The following is a 25,885-nucleotide window of genomic DNA, read 5'->3' on the forward strand; positions in this document are numbered from 1 at the left end:
CTCCTTGCACATTGCAACATGCCGCGAAGTCTTTTGAGGGATGTGGAGGTAGAGCAATCTTGGCTATTTGTGAAGGTGATGTGATCAGCTCCACGCTCTGGCTGCCTTAACTGCCGCTCCATGTAGGGACGTCACTGAAAGAAATCCCACCTGAAATCACCCGGGTTCCCCGATGGTGTAGTGGAAACGTCGTGGTCGTCGCCTTGTAATCAACGGGTTCGATACCCGGAGGAGGCACATAGTGGTAGGGATTCCACTTTAAACTGTAGGTCCAGTCCCGATTAGCCTTAGTGTGCACAAAGTGGACTTAAAACACCAATTCAATCAATCTTTTCTGTTGATCAACCCCGCAAGAAATAGTTTTGTTGTGCTGCAAAGTATAATTTTGGCAAGAGTGTGATCCATGTAGAGAAAAAAATACAGATAATTTGCTTCCGTGGTGGATGGGTTAACGTAGAGCGCTGCGAAACCAGGGGTTCTATGTTCGAATCGTTGGCAAGGCATGACCGATTCATTTTTATTGTTCCATCACAATATGTTTCATCAATTTATCTTCATCATTGTAAATAGCTTAGAGAGATAGAAAATGGATCAAAAATATGTGCCTCGTTAGTTCCAACTCGAAGGAGCAGTTTATTAAAAACGGAGCATGCTACAACGTAGCATCATATGTCCAAATGGAATTACCACATAACGGCACAATGACGCAAGAGATCCCTAGTTTTATGACTCACGGTGCAGTTCCGCTCCTGCCTGGCAGATGGCGTCTGAGTAGCAGTTATAGCGGGCGGGAAAGAAGGAAGATGAACCATCCTCAAACTCTTCAGTTTGTGTGCAGTTGGTGTGCCGCAGAGCTGGAACAAGTGAAAGTGAATCTTGCTTCTCGTGGAGCGCCAAGCCGGCTTAATAAAGGTTAGTGATTAATGAATTTTTGTTCCCGTGTTACGCAAGAAGTGTTCTTCTGTGTGTGTTTTCGTATTTACGACAGAACGGGTATAATGCGTAATCTGTCAAATTAGGAATTCAGGATTATGGTAGAATTTGACAAGAATGTAGGGAAGGGAAGTAATGTTCTGATTACTTCTTGACAATTTCATATAATAACAGCAACGTGTGCACATGTAAGTTGAATTTGTTAGTCACCTTGTCATATTTCTCTTTTGCTAACACAGGACACACACTGAAGGCGAATATAAAAAGCCGTTTTTAAACACTATAATATAGTGTATATATTCTAATGCACATTATATATTACATTAAAATAAAACATAAACTTTCACGGAACATAAAAACATATTGTATAATTGCCAACCCTAGATTCATACCTAGAACAATTCTCATTATATTTATTGTCTAGTGCACTTTTGATGTCAAATCCAATAAATAAATGGCAAATCGTCCACCACCATATTAATTCAATCTGTTTCTCGCATGTAAAATAGAATAAATGTGGTCCGCGCTCCAGCATAAGAAAAATCCCATTCCTTAAAAAGTGTACAAGGGGAAAAACGAAACTAACGATGGGCAAATATTTGTTATCTTTTTGCCGCTTGTCTGTTGTACAATTTCAGTACATCTGCAGTGATGATTATCTTAGTTGTATTTTCTTACGTGCAACCGAGCATATCGGCCTTTAGTCCTGTGATAGCTGTGATAGTTCTTTTTAATTTTTTTTAAGTAGTTGGCCTCTGTATTACGATTAAAAGGGTCTAAGTTGTTTTATTATTACAATAGACCTGTCTTAACTTTTTTTGATGGTATTAAGGAACTTGTCCCCTGCCAAAGGTATAAATAACCTAATTACACTGATCTCTTGGTATAATTTTATTACCAAATCAGATCTTTCATTCGTTTTAAGTGTGAAAAAGTTCAGTAGTATGTGCACAGTCTGAATGACACTGTACTGTGTTTTATAATATTACTTTCCGAAAAAGGGTTATCCTGTGGAAGTTAAAATATATTTAACTCGTGCTCATTCGCCGTATGCATACGTTAATGTTACATTCCTACGAGGTATATCTGCAGTGTTTTTATTTCGTTTTACCTCTCTGTGAATGATTTACGTCCACTGAGGTGATTTTTTTTTTAGCAATCTCATTAGATTTAGATGATGAAGGTTTATTGTTAGAGGGGCCATCTCGCTTAATTGTTAACGCCAAACGGGAGCCACTTACCCTTATGTTCATTGACTATAATTTAGATATCTCGGTGTGGTCATTAGACTGAGATTATAGATCGCCTTTTTAAGCTAAGGCTGCTGATCGATTATATACTCTTACGTTAGTTAATTGATGACATATTGTTACATTAGGATCGTCCCCTCCTCCCTCCCCATAAATACGCTCCTGATCGAATGCTTCCCCTGTGGCATCTTCATTTTATTTAGTTTTATTACATTTTATTGTGGTATTGGTTATTGTTGTTTTCTAACGGTGTAATCGCGCGTTGAAATCCCCAATTACCATTCGTACACTCGCCTCAATTAGTTTGTTTCTTTATACGCATATTTGCAGAAGATACAACTCAATCTACAGGGGTATCAATAAACGCTGTATAAACACAACTTATTACTAACTTCGTTGACCCTGTGCATGCATTCTCCCAACTCTCTGACAAATGTTGGGGGTGACACTTTTTTATTATTATTGTTTTCATAGATCTCTTTTGTCATATATAGGGGCCTCCCCCATGGCGCAGTGGTAGCGTCATTGCCTTGTAATCAAGGGGACCCGGGTTCGATACCCGGTGGAGGCACAAGTGGTTCGGATCCCACTTTAAACTGTAGGTCCAGTCCCGATTAGCCTTACTGTGCATAAAGTGGACTTAAAACACCAACTCAAACTCTTTTGTCATATATATATAAAGGTTCCTGTTCGGTGGCCTACTTTTGATCTCGTAAGCGATGTTCCCGGGTTCGAGTCCTGATCTGGGCACGAGTGTGTTTTTTTTTTGTGATCGTCCCTTCATGAATTTCATCTAATCGTTACTTATTCTCGTGGCGATTAAGTAAAATTGACAGGCAAGTGAAGGTAAATAACAAAAAAAAAAAAAGTGTAGATAAAATTTGAAAATGCCAAAAATAGGCAAAAAAACACACAATCTCCCTGCCCCGGTGGGCGATCGCATTGAGAGGTCCACTCACAAGCTCTCAACTCTAAGTTACTCGTTAGAGCCCTGGTCTACTCTGAACAAGGATATTTTTTATATAGGTGAAGATAAAGCTACCTCCAGCACATTGCAACATCCAATGAAGCCATATAGGGGATGCATTAGAGGCTGAGTAAACCCCAGAGCCGCTCAATGGAAGGATATTGCTTGAAAAATTCCCACCTGAAATCAACCACACCGGGGATCGAATTCTGGTCAGGTGTCCTACCAAATGGACCATCGCAACTCTCATATATATATTTCACCACATCCGCAGCAGCGACGGCGACAGAAGATTAATAGAGAGAAGGCATAAAGCGCGGGAAGGGAGCATTTTCTTGAAGGACACAGTCACTTTTAATATACTCTTTACATAAATATATAATCTTGCTTGTTTGATGTAGGGGTGGATTGGTCGACCGGACGGACGTGCGTCCGTCTGACGTTCCCAGTGATAAGCATACCTCGGATTTTTAGGATCTAAAAAGTGTGCTTTAGGTTCCTAAAATAGGCTCTAAAAATCCTAGAATAGGTTCTAAAAATCTTAAATTAGGCTCCAAAAATCCTGAAGTAGGTTCAAAAAACAAAATGGTTGAAAATTCCTGAAAAATACACATTAGGTGTAAATTGTTAAAAACAAAATTTCAGAAGAACCGAAGAAATTTTAATAGGTGTATAAAACAACCAAATATTGTAATACTATACTTGTTCCGTTAGCAAAATATACTTCTTGATGTGAAGAATGAATTATGTATAATTTCCTGTACGATACTAGGGTTACTACTCACTGGGAATTTCTTGAATTCAGGAAATTGTTCGTGAATTTTTCTTCGTAGACGTGAAAAATTGCCACTTTTATTAATGGAAGTCCCATTGAATTTATACATACGTATTTATAAATCTCCCGAGGCAAATTTTTCACAGTTCAGTGTATGGGTGGTAAGAGGCGGGAATACCACGTATGGTTGAAAACGAGAAACCATCTGCTTGCACCCTTGAATTTTTGGAAAGTTCGCCTTGAAAACCGGGAATTATATTTTAATTTTATCATGGTCCTAGAGTGCCCACCCTGAATACATAACAATCTTTTCCATGTTATCCACAGTCAAACGGTACCTTTTTTCTGTGAGGATCATCTTACATGCTGAAAATGAGTTTTCAATAAGGACACAGTCAGTGGTGCAAATTTGAATGCTGAAACGTTATTTCGCAAGGTGTGCATCTCACAAAGTACCGAGCTGACGCGAAAGTGAGCAGGACCACACGGATCAGAAGTTTGCACTTTGGGCCATGCAGGTAACACTGGCGCCAGTCATTTTACTTTCTTTAGAGCCTTGAAAAAACATCATGGACTTGGAGGGAGTAAAATCAACAGGAAGTATGTTTCAAACACGTTAGTCATTAAATTTTTTCGTTACCAAACCAAGCAAATAACTTTGTCTGATATGAAAATCCTGAAAAACCTTTAAAAATATATAAAACCTAAGAAAAGGGTTTGATTTAGGCGCATAAACCTAAAGTAGGTTATAACAAGCAAAATAGTTTTTTTAGGCACTATAAAACTTCATCAGTTGTTGCGTTTTTTAATGAAACTTTGACGTAACTTGTTATTTCTTATTTACCTGCAAAGGCAAAAATAGGTTAAGAACCTAAAACCCGAGGTCTACTGATAAGCTGTAGTGTACTCCTTTTTCTTTGGAAAGTATACTAAAATTCATGTCGCTCAAATGAAATTTATCATTCTCTTGGTAATTTCCAGGAAATGGTAGCCTTTCCTAGTTTTTCGGCTCGTTAGTAAATCTTAGTTTACATAAGTGATTCTTCCATATTGAAAAAAAAATAGACAATGGGACACTAAGTAACTACAACTACAAGCTATTGAGAAAATGACGATCGCTTGTCAGAGAAAGTGTAGAGGCACTTGTTGTAGTGTTGCTGTGAAGACATCGTCTAACAAGGAGGAACCATCTGCTAATTGGAGAATTATATCCTTTGTCTGATGATAGCCCTTCACCAGCTAATTTCTGTGTTGCTTAACATTTAACAAATTTGCTAATGCGTTACATTGCAGTTCAATAATTAACTACCTTCATTCGCTATCTTTAACGTGTACGAAAAAGAAGGAAAAGTTTAGGTTTTGTAATTAGCGTTACGTAAGAATGAATGGGAAGCGCAATATTTTCTTGAGCTTAAAAAAATTGTTACATGTTTTTTTCACAAATATTTGTTTGTATATTTGTTACTTTTATACCGCTAGGCTGTAACTATTTGTGTCAAATCTTTATTTATATGTTGATTAATATGATTATTTAATTTGTTAAGTTTTATATATGTTTCTTTACTTGGTTAAACATATATATTTTTAAAAAAATACTATGTTCTTAGAGAAATGCTGCACTTGCGAGTGTGCTATTATAGGCAGGAGCCGCCATTGTCCTAGTCTTTTCCAATCCTCCATTGAATTCTATTAGATTATGTTCTCCTCAAATCCTTATCTATCAAGCTCTATGAGTTATCTTTCTTTCATAATTCTACACTGGTCCTCACTACTTCGCATTACCACTTCCAAGCCTTCCACAATTTGTACTAAAATTTGTTTTCTTTCTAAAGAAAACCTTGTAGACCTCCTGTACATTTAGTATTCCCTCAAACACATTCAGACTCTCCCTCTCCTAAATTCTGTTTTCTCCAAACTTTACAGACAACTTCTTAAAGTGTCGTTTCGATAAAAAAAATCCCTCGTTAACTTGTATATTTTCCTTCCGAATTTTCTACAAATCTCTCCTAAATTCTGTACTCGTTCCTAGAAACTCCTCAGAAATTTTCATTCACTTCTAAATATATTTTTTTTTGGATTCGCAGAGCTCGTGGAAAATTCTCAGCGGTCTTGTAATTGCAACAAACAAGCATGGTAACGTAGCTAAACTGTATGGGCAGTGTTTTCACTTCGTCCTATTGTATGCAAATGAAAATTTCCTGCTGGTTCATCCGGGTATTTTTTCAAGGAACATTAAGCCTAATGAATCGTGTAATTGCTCCTTGGGTGGTGGAGAGGGCCCGATATCATTAACCCATTGGGAAAATTAACACACTGTTGCGAGATAAAGAGAAAGCACAAAGCGGTAACAGTTTCCCGTTGAAGGATTTGTTTGTTTGTATTTTTCGCGTTGTAGCAGCGTTCCGGTAAATTTTAAAATCAATCCTTTCTCTCTTCTTTTTCTTCTCATTTCTTTTATTTTCTCTTCAACTTATCTTAGTTTCTCTCCTCTTCTCTTTCATTTATCTTCTTCCCTTATTTTCTCTTCAACTTATCTTAGTTTCTCTCCTCTTCTCTTTTTCATTTATCTTCTTCCCTTATTTTGTCTTCAACTTATCTTAGTTTCTCTTCTTTTTCTTTTGTCTTCTTCTCTTATTTTCTCTTCTCTTTTTGTTTCTATTATTTTCCCTCTATTTTCTATCCTTTCCACTCTTTTCTTTTCTTTACTCTGCAGTGCCCTTCTCTTCTTACTTCATCTTTTCATTTCTTTATTTTATTTTCTTTCATTTCCTATAATTTTCTACTTTCTTCCTTCCTTTTTTATCTTGTATTATTGCTTACCTGTTCCTATCCTCTTCTTATCTTCATTAATATGTATATTTCGCTACCATAATTATGATAAATGCCGCTAGCAGTTTCAAGAAGGGAGGGGAGAGTATAGAATAAAACAATTTTGCTTGCCCCTCGCCGTATCCTGTAGAGGTGCCTACGCAGGCCAGATTTCCAATGCTGTGAGAATCTGCAGTGATGATCAAAAATCTTTAACAAAAATGTTTCAGAAAGTAAAAGCATTTCTTGAGCAGTGTTTAGTCAAAATATGCAGCAAATTGAGGTTTCTCTCTCCCTCGCTGTGTGTCGGCCCAAATTGTCTCACGACCGTCCCAGTTTTGATTGTACAGTTAGCGGTCAAGATAAGGCAAATTGTCCATTGCTATTTTTGTTATTTCTTTTTCATTCTGTGTGTTTTTAGGGAATGGAATTGTACCGATCCTGGAGCAGAGATTTTCCTCTGCTTATTGGTGCTTCTTTCTTCAATTCTTGAACGTCACATTGCGGAAAACAGAATGTAAGACCATACCATTGGCTTTCAGGTCCAGCCCTTCTGAAATTTTCACATTTCTAATCCAGAGCTGGTTTGATAGATAACGATGTCAATGTGTTCCAGGTTCGATGCCCAATGGAGGTGAATTAGACAGAACATACGATTCCACTTTAAACTGTTATTCAAGTCTTGATCTACCAATCTGCATATAAATTGGGTTTAGAACAAAATTTCTGCTGTGTATCAGACTTTTCTTAAAGGCCAATATGCCAGAACAGATATCGAGAGCTTCCAGATAAGGAAGTTACATTCATTGTTAAGTATATTTATGGATAGGTAAGTAACGTCATGGGGAAATTTACGCATTTGACACAGGTTTTCTTTGTAAAAAGTTATCTTCACATAAACATAGTGAGATGTAGGGGCAGACCACACCTCCCTGATGATGTAGTGGAAACGTCGTCGCCTTGTTATGAAGGGGTCCCAGGTTCGACACCCGGTTGGGCCTGTTACAGACATTACTACGTTCTATTTTACTGGCATACTTATCAGATCTGCAGTTCCAAATTGCGGGTTTTTTGTCCACTTCACATATAAGGTCTTCAGTGTTTACTTTTGATTGATTGATTGATTGATTGATTTGGTGTTTTAAGTCCACTTTATGCACAGTAAGGCTAATCGGGACTGGACCTACAGTTTAAAGTGGGATCCGAACCACTATGTGCCTCCACCGGGTATCGAACCCGGGACCCCTTGATTACAAGGCAACGACGCGACTACTGCGCCATTGGAAAGGCCCTATGTGTTTACTTTTGAATCCACTAGCTTCTCCATTTTTCACCGAAGCCTGCAAAGAGCGCAAAAACCACAGCAATAACCACCTCTTTCGTAATTCACTGAGCAGAGAAGTTGCGAAACTGCAGTCGCCACGTGTGAACTCGCTCATTTACGACAATGCTCCAGGTCGAAGTTCAGCGACTGCCAGACTCCGCGACCGATTGCGCTAGTGGGCGACTGAAAAACTGTCTCTCGCAGTCGCGCAACAGCAATCGCCACGTATGAACGCTCCCATTTAAAAAAGCTTTGCTGCGAAGAAGTGCGCAGACCGGTCTTCGCGACAAGTCGCCTCGTGAGAACGCGGCCTTAGAGTTCTGTTTTGATAGCCTCCCGATGGTGCAGCGGTTGCGTCGTTGCCTTGTAATCAAGGGGTTCCGAGTTCGATTCCCGGTGGAGGCACATATTGGTTCGGATCCCACTTTAATCTGTGGGTTCAGTCCCGATTTGCCTTACTGTGCATAAAGTGAATCAATACTGTATTGATATTTGTCAGGCCACCAAGGACGCACATTGAAGATCTACTGAAACTTGATGAATTTCCGTAACAAGAAAATCCTAGCATTATTAGTTTCAGAAATATATCATTTTTATTAGTAGTAATTCTACCACTATACACGTACAACACACATATGGAACGTCGGAACTAATTCAAAATAATATTTTGAATAAGTTCCGACATCGCTGGTACAGGTAGCTCTCAGTAGTTAATAAGCCCCACAACGGCGTCAACGTGGCTACCATCTGTGGGGGCCTCTTTTGTTTTAAGTTGGAGAGGGACGAAAGGCCACCTGTACCTTGCGACCTTGCGCCGAAGAACCAATTTGTTTACCTGACCTGTATCATAAGATTGAATAACATACTTACAGATTTGCATAAAATAATACCAGATTTTCATTAATTATGAACAAAGGATTGCAATTGCTTTACAATTAAATATCGAAGTTTCAGTATCAACTATGATTATTTATCTTTCCTTAGGATATAGACACGCCAACTTCAAACTATATATAGATTAAATCATCACTCATCCTCAGTGATGGCGGTTAGGTTGCTAATGCCCCCAAACTTTTTGACACTCTGAAATAGGATGTTTATTCACTAGGTTAGGAGGAATAGAAATAGACAACATATACTGTACAGCAAACGACGTTTATGTTTAAGCCAAATGCACAATTAGTAATTGTGGCGAGCGTATATTTTTGTCAGCAACTAAGATTATCTCAGAGAGGTCTAAAGAAGGTGTTACAAAATGGTAAAAAGCACAGTACTTCTTGTATTTAAAGAAATTTTGTGTTGAGCTTGTGTTATGCACAAATTCAAACTGACAGATACCAAAAACAAGGTTACAGTCCGTTCTATACGAGATTTAACTTACATGGAAACATGCTATACATTTAAATTTATTTACATTGAACATCAATGTGAGGAAAAGAAGAATGTGTAGAAGTGTGTCCGGCGCGTGATTCTTTGTTTTAGGGAAGTTTCGACTTCGTAGTTTGGGACGTTAAGAAGTATTTACAATTCACACGAGATAATAATTTGTAGTGTTTTATAATTGTTTTTCCAGGGAAAATACAACATATTTAAGATATACGTGCGAAGTTGATTGCATTACATAAAAAAACGCACCTATGTCCAATAAAGTATGTAATGTCTCATCCAATATTAAAAAAATATATGTATTATTTCACCTTTATGTATTCTACTTGGGACGAAGCAAACCTATTACCATTAATAAATGAAATGTAATAGATCTCAATAAGTGACAGGGACAATTTAAATAAAAAATAATATGCAAATATAAATATAATATTAATATTTTAAATATACTTGACTTTAAGTTGTAGGAACTTGAAAATAATAAATTACCTATAACTAAGATTATTGCTTGATTCCTTTATTCATAAATAATAAAAATCTGGAAAAGAGTCTAAATTCTCAGAGGTGGTTTTTATATCGTGTATTATAAGATGACACCGGTCAAGTTTCGGATAACAACATGCCATAATTTTTTGACCAGGGCACGCATTCTCCAGTGTCGTTTGTCCGTTGTCGCCTCCTGAAAAACTGAGGTTTCGGACAGCGGCCTGTCGAGCGTGCCCGCACAAAAAGCAATTAACAGTAAAATATTAATGGGCAGCATTCTCAGTGAACAGGAACCCACGCTCTATAGGACGTCCGTAGTTTCTACAGAGCCTTATTCGAATATCACATGTGCTTTAAGGTCATGATAGCATTTTGCAAGGATCACATTGATTAAATGTGTGACAATTTTATATGAGTTATGTAAATATGATGCGTCTTTCATAATCAAATATTGTTTTCAATGTTATATATTAAAAACCTTTTTTAAATTTCTGACTACAACGCCAACGCTTTATTGACTTTTATTTGTAAGTATCGTGAACATTGAGCCCTTGACTTATTATCGTGTTCTTACAGAGTAATGTATGTGCAGCACTTCTCTTAATGTAACCCGGGTCGACTGTCGACAGAGATTTCTGACTACAGATGCATCTAGTACAGTGGGATCCATGAGTATTACCGTGCAAATTGTCCACGACTATTTTCATTAACTTTTTTCTTACATCCCATGTGTTTTTAAGCGATGGATTTTTATGTATGCTGGTGCAGAAATTGTCAACAGCTTGTTTTGAGTTTTCTTTTAATTCTTGAAGCTCTTATCGGGCCAAATAAAGTGCACGAACATGGTGATGGACAATTTGCACAATAATACTAATGGATCCCACTGTACAATCAAACCAGCAGAAATTACATTTATTTACTATCGTAAGCATTGATAATAAATGCTACGTAACTATTTAAATTTTCCTTATTAAGAATAGTATCATATGTAATGGAATCAAATAATTTTGATTATTTTAGTGCTACACAAATCCAAAATAAGATATGACTGAAAGTAGTGTTTTCTTGGCATTTTATACTTTTTGCTCGTTTTCTGTATATTTTATCTTAGCTTTTATTTTAAATTATTATCCGCCGTTTCATCTACTGATTGTTGATTTCACACACAATTAGAATTATATACAAATTTGTATACTTAATAAGATATGCCATTTGTAATATTTTGGTGTAATTGAACACTTATGTTCATGTATGAATATAGCTGAAACAATAAATATGATGTTTTCTATATTTATGTGCACTGGTCAACGAAAATAAATTATTACTATTTCAAGGGAAAAGCATCGAAGTAGGACAAAGTAGATTAAATGATAATGCAGGTCTGAGAATAATATATTTCTCTTTTAATATTCCTATTTACAGTTATTGTGTGTGCTAAAAGAGAGTGAATAGAGAAAAATCCTAAAGCCCTGTAGTAAACTAATGACTTGGGGCGGTCTATAGATTAGCAGGTCACGTTACACTCGGGCGATTTAGACAATATATATAAATTAAATTAATGAAATATATTAAAAATAAAACCGTTATACATAATTCAGTTCGTTAAAGAAACATATAAACTAGATACGTCTATCGAAATTAATACAGTGAAGCACCGATTTTGCGTTCCCTTATTTTACATTTTCGTGAGTTTTAATGTTATGTTTTCACCTTGTTTCCCTGAAAAAAATACCTTATACTTTTTTACATAACCGCAATGGACAATTTGTAAGACCAGTTCAAAATATTACCAACGTTTAGCACCATCTAGCGTTTGCTTACAACAACTGGAGCCTCGCTTACTCTACAACAGCGATGTGTTCAATTTGGTACTAATCGGGAATAGACAAATTGATCTTCTATATCGTAGAACTGTCGGAAGACCTAGGGTCATTAACGGCGTCAATGAGAGTGCGAGATGGTGCTTGCGCACCCTCCTTATTCAGGCCAGCTTCCCCTTCCGCAGCCTCAATTTCCATATTCATAATATGTGAATATATATGAAGGCAAGTAGGGTTAAAGTACTGACTATGGCATATGTTGCAATAAAGTGATACACTCTTCCCTTTTGGGTAGCAATGGTAATGTTCAATGTGTAATCCAGCTGATGATTAACCTCTGTGAAATATGAGGAACCTTTTTATAAAAAAAAACAATCCATTTTAAAGCATTACCGCGCACTTTCCTTTGCTTTATATAGGTTGTCGCTTATATAAATTCGATATGAAATTGATGGTGTTATTTTTATTATTCTTTTAAGACATACTCTCGTCTATACTATTACTTCAATTTCATTATGTACATTTTATGTAATATACTAAACTAATTCTATCTCATAATAAAATACCTGTAAGCGAAGTTCTTTAACTCACATATAGATAGAGTTGTGGTTTCGTAGCAATTCTCTTCCTCTTCAACAATGTTGAAATATTGTTGTTCAAAGACAGTTGTTGAATTCTTTCTGCCTCCAAATCAGTGACAATTGGTAACTCAACATGTTCAGTGACTGACAGCTATTATTGCGCGAGATTCAAGTTGAAGTCCTGATTCGAATGCCATTTAACTTCAAAGAAAGAAAGTTACGAAAGATATGTTGTCCTCTGAAAACCATATCTGAAGTCCACGTGAAGCCCAGTGTATCCTCCCCTCAAATCTTTCCCACCAATAGCGTCCGTTTTAGGAACTGACAGTACTTGTCAAGTCCACGTTGAGTAAATTAGATGTTGGTAACAGTTTCTTTAGAGTTTCATAACGTGAGGTTGCTGTTATCTTTTAGGTTGTGTTATTGTGTTGTGCTATTTTTTTTTACAAATACAACGTGGAGACCTTGGGAGTGTAGCGTCGCAGGGAATGAATGGATGCCTAAGCAGTGCAAGTAAAAGTATCAACAGCGCTTCTCAGAAAAACAGGTGCTGATACGAAACCAGATACGTCTTCGGTCGGCTTCCTCTCGAGCTATGTCAGAGATACCAAACTGGCGTTCGAGTCAGGCCTTCAGCTATACCTTAAATGGCAGAGACGTCACAGCCCGGCGTTGGGGCTATTTGCCTTCCCAATCATCATTGAAGACGTAAGATAGTCTTCCCCCCAAAATTAATTAATATTTTTGCCCCCTTTATCAAACAAAGCACGCCTATGAATATAATGGAGATAAAATATTTTTTGTGTTTACTACAATCAGTTTAACTACACTCTTTTGTTTTGTCAAATTATTTGAGGGGCGTACAAGGAGTACAAATTGGATTGAAGGGTTTAAGGGGCACTGTAATCCCCCTCCAAAATTTTGGAGGGGTACAAAACTCCTGAATCCCCTGTTCACTGTTCGTAACAGCTTATATAATTTACTGTAGTCTCATTGTACTGTAGAAAGACCCGACACAATTTTACATAAGGCACCAAAACTCTCGTCAAAGCTACGTCACTGCCACTTTATTGGTTGAAAACTAAGTAGCGTAAGGAAGCGATTGTTACGCCACTGAGGGTAACGTCCGCCTTTGTGTTGTCTGCAACAGGCCCGTACTCAGGGGAGCAAGAGAGCCACGCCCCCCCCCCTCGAGCCATGAAATAAATTGATGCAAACCTACAAAAATAACATGGATAATTTTTAAGATTTTGCAAGAATTTAGATTTTCTTGTATAAATGAATGGGTTGTCTCTGGAGAGAGGCAGACTCCAGAATTCTGCAGTCTACTATATTTAGTAATTTTAGTTTTATAACCATTTATCTTTATGCAAAGCTACTAAATGTTCCAATTTCGTCAGGACGGTTCACCATATTTACTCCCCGTTTTGACTTTTTTCGAACTGCAGTCTTGATGAGAAAATGTCCTCTTTTTGTGGTTAATTCACATTCAGACATGTTCTTCATTATAAGGATAATTCCATAGCGTTGGTGGTCACATTCAGGAATTCCCACCTTCCCACCAACGATCTTGTTCTATTAAAAATTTTCCCCAATTAAAATTGTCCGAGGGTAAGAGTGTGTGTTATAACAACAAAGATAAGCAATTAGTTTGGACTTCAAACATACTTTAGTAAGAATAACATCATAAACACATACAAAGAAGGAATAACAAAGCCTGTGTGTGAATGTTGAATACATCTCTCTCTCTCTCTCTCTCTCTCTCTCTCTCTCTCTCTAGGGCTGGTAACGGCATGGGGAAAAAACGTACTTCTACAGTCATAGATAAGATTTTAAAATTATATCAAATTGGACTAGTAAGAAATGGAGCCCTGGCCCCTGGAACACAGAAATTTGATCGAACTGTCATTTCTCCTCCATATCTCACGTCCTTTCGTGAACAATAAAACACACTGCTTCAATGAAGATGGTGTGGGATGCACAACCGACTGTCCTTTTATTATCAGCGGAAAAGAGTAAGTACATAAAATTTCTACAATGTCTAAGTATGCCATCAACATCTAGGTAGGGGGGAGGGTGCAGGGGGTGTGAAAATCATTCTCGTCCTGGGCGCTGAAATCTCGAGATACAACTCTGATAAGGAAATATTTCCTTTCGAGAGACCATTAATAGATTTACACCATTATAAAAACATAACACAATAAAAGTATGAAAATTCAATTATAATTTTTAATAAAAAGCAATAATTAAATAATATCTAACACTTATTGAAAACATTTCACCTATCTTCTGATTTCTTGACATTTTGAACCAGTCGTTAAAGGAATTAATTTGCTAGTTTATAAATGTAGCAAATAAATTTGTTTAAATATGTTTATAAATATAAATAGAAAATAAATAAATAAATTAATGATATTAATTAATTATTTAATAATTGACATATATTTCATGACATATATATATATATATCTTCACACTATCTTCAATAAAAACATCCCCCGAGGAAGTAAAATACCTTCTCGCTTCATTGCCCCTCCACCGGTCCCTAGGTCCAGATGAAATCCCCACAATATTCCTACGTAAAACTGCCGACTCCTTGGCTCTTCCTCTGTCTGCCTTACTCAACAAATGTTTCTCTAAGGGTGTGTTTCCGAAAAACTTCAAACGGGCCAACATTGTGCCCATTCACAAAACTGGAGATAAAAAAATGTGTAGAATCCTATAGACCAATCTCACTTCTATTGCCACTATCAATTATTTGTGAGAAAATCATCAAAAACAGGTTACTTCAGTTTACGTCACCATATATCAACACAGCACAACATGATTTTCTTCCAGGCAGCTCTTGCCTAACAAATATTTCCGTCTTACTTTCGCATGCTGCCAGAGCTATTAATAATAACTCCCAACTTGACACTATATATTTGGACATTTCGAAAGCCTTTGACAAAATTAATCATAAATTTCTTCTTCATAAATTATCATCCAGATTTAACATCCATAGCAAATTTCTCTCTTTACTCCAGGCAGCTCTTGCCTAACAAATATTTCCGTCTTACTTAACAACGTGTTATTCTTTCAGGTACCTCTTCTAACTTTCTTCCCGTTTTGTCTGAGTTCCTCAGGGGAGTGTCTTAGGGCCGCTCCTATTCCTTCTGTACATGGACGACCTCCCTGAAAAACTATCCTCCCTCCCTATCAATATACTTTTGTTTGCGGATGACTGTAAACTCTTTAAGGAGATCTCATCGCATCATGACATGATGATTCTTCAAAATGCTCACGCAGAACTTGTTAAATGGTGTCGTCAGTGGAATTTAGAACTAAACCCTCAGAAATGTTCTTTCCTTACTTATTCCCTAAAAAAGAACAAAGTGGTGTCTACTTATTCTATTGAAAACAATCCAATCCAAAACGTTTCCACCCAAAAAAATCTAGGTATTATCATGGATGAAAAACTCACTTTTAATTATCATATTATAGCTACCACTAAAAGAGCCATATGCCTTCTCGGTCTTCTATACAGATTTAGCGTAATTCAAAACCCATCATCTCTTGCTTTATTCTTTAAATCTTTCATCTCACCCATCCTTGAATACTGCTCCCCAATTTGGGCAATGGCCTCCAAAACCAATCTCACCAGTATAGATTCTGTTCTCAGTTTCTTTCTTGCAATTGTTCGCCATAGAATACATTTCTTTCGACATGTATCCAAATCAGACACCATGGCTGCTCTGAATATTCACACTCCATCCTTTCGTCGTGATCTAGCTGACATGACATTTTTATACAAGATAATAAATGCCAAAATCAGAACAGATCTCCTAATCAGTGAATTCACACTTAGGATACCCCAAAAGTAAACGCGCAACCTACAACTCTTCCACAACCCAACCACTAGGCTATCCCTTCTAAAACGCTCCTTGTTTTACAGGCTCCCAGAAATCTACAACAAACTTCCCCTGAATGTAGATACTTTCCTTCCAGAACGTAATTTTTGTATATTACTGACCAAGAACATGTAAATCTATCCCATCTTGTTATTGTTTTTATCTTTTGTTATTTTTTGTTTCTACTTTATGTTGTTTCAGTATAAAATGGCCAAATAAGACTATCTGAAACTCTGAGTAAGTAAATAAATAAATAAATAATATATATAAAACCAAGTTTTCGGACTTGCCCCCGTCCTGGGTACGGGCCTGGTGCGGGACCATTACACAGTGGTTCGGATCCCACTTTAAACTGTAGGTCCAGTCCCGATTAGCCTCTCTGCATAAAGGTGGACTTAAAACAACAATTGAAACAAACATCCTTCCAGAAGGGTGGGGGAAGTTACCCATCTCCCTTCACCCCACGTGCACATCACCGCCGGCTTAACACGAACTTTTCTGTCCTTTCGTAAACATAAAATCATTCCATGGCCATTCCCTACACGAGTGTTTACAACAAACGAAGTAAAGGTTTTGTTTATCACGTATGCGTTCCACGGTCAAGCACAAAGTGAGGAGATCCACGTTCGTGATTCCGTTCGGATGACTGTGATAATTATTTTTATTGTTATTCCGTGGAAGTTCCTGATCTGTGGCAGTCAAAAGGCGAATGGCGTAACGGGAGCCCGGGAACCTAGTAATTGTTTCAAGGCTCTAGCGTATGGGAGAACAGCCATGCGAGACCTGCCTAATCTTATAATGAAGCATCACACGTTTAGCTGGAAGTCACTGAAAACCAGAGACTCGATGGTAACTCGAAACTGTCTGAAGCGACTGCTGTAGCATGCAATCTTTGTTGGTTTAAACCATTGCTTCTCTCGTTTTTTTAAGCGTGTCATCGCTACGACGCCAGGGGTCGCGGGTTCGAATCCTGGCCTGGGCATGGTCGTTTGTGAGTGTCTATCATCATGTCATCACTCATCCCCATCTTCGCAAATTAGCCAAAAGTGGCACAAAAAGGCGAAGTAAAATAAAGCAAATTAATCAATTTAAACGTGTCAGGAAGAAATTCGTGGAACTGTAGAAGGGGAGGGGCCAATCACAATAAATAAAGCTCCAAATATCACACGTAAAATTGTGTATTTGGGGAGAAAAAAAACTTGCCGACTTGCCTGTTCTTTGAAAGAACACATTTGTGGACTTGGAAAGAGAGAAGGGAAGAGTGAAAGAAGTAAAAGAGGCAAGATAAAAGTAAAGAAATAAGAAGGAAAGAGGAGAGAGCATAAGAACCAAAGGGAAGCAAACGAAAAAGAGATTGGAAGGGGACAGAGAGAGAGAGATAGATAGAGAAAGAGAGAGAGCATAAAAATGAAGGGAAGGAAAGAATAGAAAAGAGAAGCTCCCCATCTTACTATCATTACGGGGTTTTCAGTTTTCTATTCAGCGCTTCTGGGCAAATGCTGGAACAGTAACTTTAACGAGGGCAGCGTACACTCCTTCCTTTACCTTGTTCTATACCGCCCTTCGTCATCTCGTTTCCCGTATCGGTTAACCTAAGAGTACAAATATACAACATTTTGGAGAGAGTTCCTCTCTCTCTTGTTGATGTGGATCATTCTTTCAATTTACTGTATTTTGGTAATTCGTACCTAGGATCTTTCGATTACTGATCCAGCATGATACTCAACCTGACCCTTAGAAATCTATATTACATTTGCTACATTTAAGGGTTAACACCAAGTAATCATGTTTACCTGAGATTAAATTTAGGATAATGGCTGCTGCTTTGATTTTACTGTTCTCCGTTTAATTATATTGCCCCATTTAATTCTTCTTTTAAAAATGTTGTGCCTATTTCGCTTTCCCACACCTACACTAACCATACGTTTCATCCAGTGCCCATGTAACATTATGTACCCATGAATTTCATGTGGTCTGCTCCTACATCTCACTATGTTTATGTGAAGATAATTTTTTAAAAATAAAACCTGTGCCAAATGCGCAAATTTCCCCATGGAAACGTAATCTTCCTTTATGACGTTACTTACCTACCCATAAATACAGTTAACAATGAATGTAACTTCCTTATCAAGAAGATCTCGATACCTGTTCGTGCCCCCAACACTCCCGAATTAAATAACAGATCGCGTTCTACTTTTTTCGATTTGCGCTTCTCACGAAATTTCGTGAGTGAGGTAACAAGTTGGAAGTGCAAATACCGCAAGACCCTTGGGGGAAGGAGGCGCAGTTTAGCGTCCCATCAAGTATCATAATGCACTTATGTAAACTTTCGGAGGTATGTGGTTTGTTACATAGTGTTTTATTCATTTGATTGTTACTGGAGTAGCCAAAGAACATAGTGATATCAATGACGCATATTTGGCTATATGATCTACTTATTAACAATGTACATGATTACATTTTAAATAGTTGAAATCACAAATTTTAAATGGCGGAGTTAAGGCCGTACAAAGCCTTTTCTTCCACTCAACCATACCCGTAAAATTATAGACTACAATATTATATTAAACACAAAGTACATTAAGTCATTTCACATATGTCCACACACACACCATCACACACACACACACACACACACACACGCACGCACATTGCGAGTGTTCCCCACATAAAACATTGCAAATAGCTTTTGGACACTGATGTTTGATCCTAGAAGAATTGGTTTAACTTGAAGAAAACTCGCATCACACACATTCAATCAATTTCTACTCTAATGACGGGCCTCCCTGATGGCGTAGTGGTTGTAATCAAGGGGTCCCGGGTTCGATACCGGGTGGAGGCACATAGTGGTTGGGATCCCACTTTAAACTGTAGGCCCAGTCCAGATTTGCCTTACTGTGCAAAAAGTGGACTTAAAACACCAAATGAACCAACCAACCAATCTACTCTACTGAAAGTTACGCTGAGTTGACAAACGTATATGCACGCGCGTGTGTGTAAAACGAGGCAGTAGAATAGAATGTTATTGTTTTGTAAATCTTTTTATGTAGGTATAAAATTAAGTCCCATTGTAAACAACAGTTAGATATATTACAGAATTCAAATAATGCATTAGGTACAAAATGCTAAAATTTAATTTCTGAGAGAATATTGCTTTTTTCTGATTATTTTTCGAGAATAATTAACATGTAAAAACAAATTTAGGTCCATTATGAATAAATACGACATTTCACATCTCATTATTATTACTTGCAGGAATCTTTAAGAATAAAGCTCTCATGAGTCAATGCCTTGTTTGTAACACTGAACTATCAGTTTCTATGGTTCCTGCTCACTGTCAATGAAGAATACCTTCATTCTGCATCATCCTATTATTAGTTACAGAAATATGTTTTGTCAATTAGTGTATTTCATATACATGTATTATACACACACACAGTTTTTAATGCAGCATTAAAAAAATAACACTTTAGATATTGGTATTTAATATTTGATATTGAAATTAGCTCATCGCCGTAAAGTTAGGCAACACACACAACGCACTGCACTGCAGAGAAACTAATATTTCAGCATCAGTTCCATTTTTATTGCGGATGACCGTACATAAATCGAGATTTTAATTCTTATTCAGACAACAAAACTCAAAAAAGCTTGTCAGCTGCCGAGGCACTGACCTCATAAACTCGTCGAACAACACTGCTCTGCCTTGCATGTCAGCTTATGCCTAATAAAAGTGTAAGTTTCCCACACATAATAATATTCACCTTCCCTCTCCAATCTCCATCGGATTCTTAATTAGGAAAAGACATGTGCGTCCAAACTCCCTGACCCATAGCACTGGACATACATCCTTGACATTTAAGACAATAGTTCTGTGGGGAAAAGATATGGGAAGTTCCATATAGTGTAGAAGGATGCGACATTGTTCTTCCAAGCATGTATGAACTGAATTTATTGCTACTTCAAGGTCGAGTATCAGCGGCGAAATACGGTAATTCAGTGCTGTGAAGGTCGGGAAGCGAGAACTGTGAAATTGGTAATAATTGGCTTGGTAAACCATTGTTGCGGTATTTCCAGTAGCAACTACAAGTGAGAATTTCATCCCGCATTAAAATAGTGTTATGGATTGTCATCAAGACCATGTTTAGAAATATATTTCTGGAGCATTCTCCTCCTCAGCATACTGGCACGCTTTATTTGCAATACATATGCTGTAGTGGTAATGTCAGAGGATTTCCTTTTGAAAGGTTCAAGAGTTGCAGGAATATTTCCAGGTGTGCTACCCTTTGGTGGCCATGGCTACTGCTCTCGTACTCTTGTTTTCCTTTCATCTACTATCTCTCGTGCTCTCTCTCTCTCTCTCTATGAGGGCCTCCCCGATGGCGCAGTGGTAGCGTCGTCGCCTTGTAATCAAGGAGTCCCGGGTTCGATTCCCCGTGGAGGCACATAGTGCTTCGGATCCCACTTTAAACTGTAGGTACAGTCCCGATTAGCCTTACTGTTCATAAAGTGGACTTAAACACCAAATCAATCAATCAATTTCACCATATCGTCACTAATCCTCATTGGTCTAAAGTTCACCCTCATAGACTCGGTAGCAACCCCGCGTGTGTTATTGCTTTCATTTTAACAAATTATAGTATACTATTTTCACGGAAACTCACGACAGAGCAAAACTTGAACGATACCGAGTCAAATAACATGGTACACATTGTACTGTGTATCGACATATAAGCCTTCTTCTTCGCTCTAGCTAATGCCACACGCAAAAAAGAGAAGACTGAAATTACAACAAATATTGCTATATTGTAAATAAGCATTTATATTTCAGTTATGCTCAGTGGAAACCACTAATAATCCTGTGTGTAATTTTTTTAAATACTATTTCTCATTCATCCACAGTCATTGTTGTCCTCATAGACATTGCCAACGCATCGCCTTTTTTTGCTTTTTAGCTTTTCACCCGAGGAGCCTCTCTCGCCGGGTGTTTTCAAAAGAGCTCCCCGGGAGTCCCCGGCAGCCAACCTGACTCGCGGCGACGCAGCGGGCGACCGCCGATTCTTTTCTCCTTCGCCGGTTGTTGAAGTACCAAATTAACTTCAATCTCCCACCTTTATGCACCGCATCCACAGCTTCACCTCTGTCCGGCGAGACGTTGGTGCCAAGCGACATTCGGATCTATTAATAACCAATCCGTCTGTTCGCCTGTCAACCGCCAGACAGCCATTGTCGACGAAGAAGGATGATAATGTGAAGAAATCATGACTACAGGATTTCAATCCCCCTATTCCCTTATATTTATTGCCAGCGCTATATACTCAATAATCAAGGGGTACGGGTTCGATATCCGGTGGAGGCACATAACGGTTCAGATGTAACTTTAAACTGTAGGTCCAGATACGATCCACCTATCTGTGCATAAAGTGGACTTGAAAGAAAAACTCAGACTTCTTGGTACTCCAAAATTGTACTGCAGTTTTTACTGTGTTAGTTCGATGACAAAATGATTACCTCGAACTCACTCTGAAATAATCTTAGTGTTTGATACCGAATTCTTCCCAAAACTAGCAAAAACTATGCCTGAAATAATCTTTCTTTTGAATAGAATCTAGTATTAATAGTCTGTCGTAGAACAGTAGCTTTTCCAAACTCAAAATCAATTCTTCTACATAACCATAAGAAAAAAGGAACGTGTCACCAGAAACAAAAAATAAATAAATAAAGGAGGGAACCCCCGAAAAATGCCCTCCTCCACCCCCATACATTCGGAGGTATGCGCTATTGTCCCGGTGCCTTAAATTATACCGGAACGTCAGTTACGCGAAATATTTACCGGATTCCACCGTTTATCCTTCTTTATTTGTAATTTCCATTTTTTGAACATGATGGTTGTGATTTAATATACAAGAAAAAGGACCAATGATTATTCGGAGACTAGAATAATCATTGGTTTACGTATAATAGTCTTAGTAGGGTTAAAATGTTATTGTGATAGATCTACAATTATTGATTTTAAGATCTTAAAGTTAGAGATAACAGGTTAGTAATACTAGTGTAAAGTGTATGAAATGGGATAAAAGAGTTAATAGGTTAGGGATTTAAAGTTGACTACTAATTAATTGGGAGTGTAGGATGTTAAAAAGCCTCTATTTGTTGTTAATTCTTATCTGTTAAAAGTTCTTCATCACCATGAATTAGTTAATGTCTAGTAAGAAGTGTGGAGATAGTAATTCGAGAAACTAGCTAACGAACAACGAACCTTTAATTGAAGAATATTTATAGATATTATAGCGTTTGTATAATAAAAGGTTCTACTAAACACACGGCCATGAAATTAGGTGGGTGGCAGAAGTTTGCGCTGTTGCCACGTCGGAGCACAACCCTGTGTGTTTGGAGGTTTAAGAGAATGAAAGATCTCGTTGTAGAGTTGTAAATATGGGACACTATTTCTGGGGCCTGTAACGAACTTTCAATTCACACGATCACCAGCTCTGCATCGAAAGTGTCCTGGAGAGAGGTCGATCTGACTCTCGAACTAGGCAACTCAGCCCGGTTGACGCTGCCACACAGTGCGCGGGCAACAGCGACATTTGTCCCACTCTCGCCTTGTTTTTTCCATATGTGGCACAAACGCAATTCTGCCCAGCTGCCTATTTTCATGGTCGTGCGTTTAGGGGACAAAACTTGTACAAAATGAGTGTCAAAAAGATGTTATTACTTTAACTTGAACTATCAGAATGAAATAAATCAAAATAGTAAGTTTGATGCAGTAGTTGGCATAGTTTTAAATTTAAATTTAAAAATAGTAAATTAATGTTCAAAGTATGCATTGAATACTTATAGTAGGTTAACTGTTTTCAAGTCTATCTTATACATAGAAAAGCTAATCGGGACTGGACCTAGAGTTAAAGTGGGATCGGAACCACTATGTGGTATAGAACCCGGTGCCCTTTGATTACAAGGCGACATCGTTACCACTACGCCATTGGGGAGGCCGCCTGGCTTTTCTTGTGATAAGCAACATAGTCATCCTTTACAATTCGGACAGGTCTATAGTCAAGTCGATTCTCTCCACATTTCACCCACTCTTTTTCTGCTTCCACGTTTTCCAATCCTTTGTTCTTACCTTGTTTCGTAATTTCTTATCCTTCTTGGTCTTCCACTATATATCTTTCCTGCTATATTTCATTCATCATCTGTGGTAGTTTGTCTTCTCCATCCTACTCGTATGTCCACACCACCCTGCTATTCTGTCTTCGCGGCCGAGCACGCCAATTGGTCGACTTCCGATCTCGACACCTTTTTCATTGGTCTTCCGTTCGAGTTCTCCTCCCCCGGTGCTAAAACTTTAAAAATAATAATAAATCACATCACCAGAAGACAAGGAAAAGGAGATGCATCGTTCTGGTCCCAGGGATTTGTAGAGGAATAAATCAATTTTCAACGTCCGGAAAGGAGTACACGATAAACAAATATTATGTCGCTGCAAGACGCCATATGTAAGAGCCTTATAACCCCACATATAAATCGACAAGACACTATTGATCGATTCGCCATGCGGACACTTGGGCCTACTTTCGGGCTTGCTTTTGCTTGTTGTATTCATGCTCCCAGTTATGCTGGGGACAGACATCACGGCCCGTAAAACAATATTTCATAACGTTGCTTCACACGCCATACGTCCATGCTGCTTGGTAGTCATATAAGGTCTTTGCAACATGTATCATATGTCATTTGGAGAAATTGATGAGACACGTTGAAAAATAAGAATGATCGACCATAACGAATAAGCACCAGAGTCTTGATGATAAATTGAAGATTTCAAATAAAGGCAGTCTTTTGATGATTGTTTCATAGGCCCCCTGTGCCATTGTTGTCTTAATCCTAGCTTAACAATGAGAGTCACTATTCTTGTTGTTGGAACTACATTGTTACGAATGGTTAGCAATGGATTAGGTAACATCTTGAAGATAGGGCTCAAAAGTTTGTGATTCAGGGTTCGAATCATTTCATCACCCATCTTCCCGATTAGCCAAAAGTGGCACAAATGCGAAGTAAAATATACCAAATCAATCATCAATCAAACAAAATTTTGTGGGATATTTTCTAAATTTAACTTTTTTTACTGTATTTCTCCATTTATCGAGCATTCTTACTTGGAGGCTTTATCCCGAGAAGTAGAAAAAGTGATGTAAATAAGTCTAAAATAAAAACAAACATTAAATTAGTTTACATAATATTATTTTACGTGATCTTTCATGTTGTTACTACACATTGCTTTTGGTACATGCTTTCTTCTGTAATTGAAGATCTTGAGTTCATTGCCAACTTTGCTACCGAGCCAGCCCTGGTTTTGCCTGATTTTTCGCTGTTGCTGCTTTACCAAATGCTAAGGTAATTTACATCTCTACGCTGGTACCTTTGACGACATCAATTCTTGAAAGGCAACAGATCCCGTTGCGGTAGCACTCTACTGTCAGAGACAACTCCAAGCAGGTAAAGCGGCGACAAGGGCTGGCTTAATAGCTCAATTGGACGTCGATTTCCGTGGCGGAGTGATTAGCAAAGCGCGCTCCGACGCCAGGGATCCCGGGTTCGAATTTAGGGTAAAACATGGATGTTTGTGTTTGTCCAAAGTGGGAAAACCGATAATTTTTGTAAAACGGATCTAAGTGAAAAACTGCGAAATCCCTTTAAATTGAACAAAAAATGATATAGCAATGGCACGGTATGCCGGATACTCGGGTTCGAGTCCTGGTCGAGTCTGCATTTTTTGCTGAAAATTCTACATCCTGTGTGCCAAATAATAAACTAATATAAAACGAATTTAGAACATTAAAGCCTTTATTTTACACCACAAGAATAATAATAAAAGTAGGAAAAATCCTTAGTTATAAGAAAAGACTCATATCTGTGTTTATCGCAGGTTGTTCAAGTTTTAAAATGTTAAGAGCTGTTCAGACAGACTGTAGCACTGTTTGTTTTTACAAATGGGGGAAAGTGTGATAGTCGCTTGTATTGTAGAATTAGAGGTTCGAATGTGATATGAAATCAAACCATAGTGTAAAGAACGCAAAAGCAGCTAAATGCTCACTCATCTTGCGCAATGAGAGTATTGAAAGATAGAAAGTGATCGCTGTGGCAACACTGATGACAGTGAGTAACGGCGGGAAGGAAGACCGTTGACCATGCATCATTCTGTTTTGTGATCTCTGACTCGAAAGCGTGGATCTATAAATGGTATTCCTTTCATCGTTACGCGTTAAATTTTGTCACTGTATTGTGGGATAACCCATGACATAACTTTCTAAGACAACTTGCAAACAGAAACGAATGGTGCCAAATTCTGAATCCGTCAGTGTTCTGATTTACTCATTGTTGCCAGATTTACTGTTTTGAAACAAAAAACTGGCTCGTTTTGCACGTTTACTCGATTCCTAAAACAAAAACACATCAACAAAAAATGCTCAAAGAGATTCCGAGTTATATAAAATAAAACTCGAAATCACAACGCAGCAACGCTTTAGTTTTCGCTACTAGGGTTAGTAACGAACTACCAAAATTATGAGTAATTGTAACGTAACTATGCGTTACCTTGATAAATTCTGAACTAGAGGACGAAATATATTCTCTTATGTTGTTTTGAAGTTATTTATCTAAAGTTA

At 37.8% G+C, this 25,885-nt stretch overlaps 1 protein-coding gene across 1 annotated transcript in view; it reads left to right on the forward strand.

Annotated features, from left to right (window-relative positions):
- The first annotated feature begins 796 nt into the window (after window positions 1-796).
- Window positions 797-25,885, forward strand: part of LOC145998676 (uncharacterized) — a 144,203-nt gene continuing 119,114 nt past the window's right edge. Inside the window, exon 1 of the mRNA XM_083135144.1 lies at window positions 797-912. The gene's annotated coding sequence lies outside the window, so the exon portion shown is untranslated. The remainder of the gene's footprint in view (window positions 913-25,885) is intronic.

The sequence above is a fragment of the Lepisma saccharinum genome, chromosome 1 (assembly GCF_977018435.1).
Source record: "Lepisma saccharinum chromosome 1, izLepSacc3.1, whole genome shotgun sequence".
In the NCBI taxonomy this organism is placed as follows: domain Eukaryota; kingdom Metazoa; phylum Arthropoda; class Insecta; order Zygentoma; family Lepismatidae; genus Lepisma; species Lepisma saccharinum.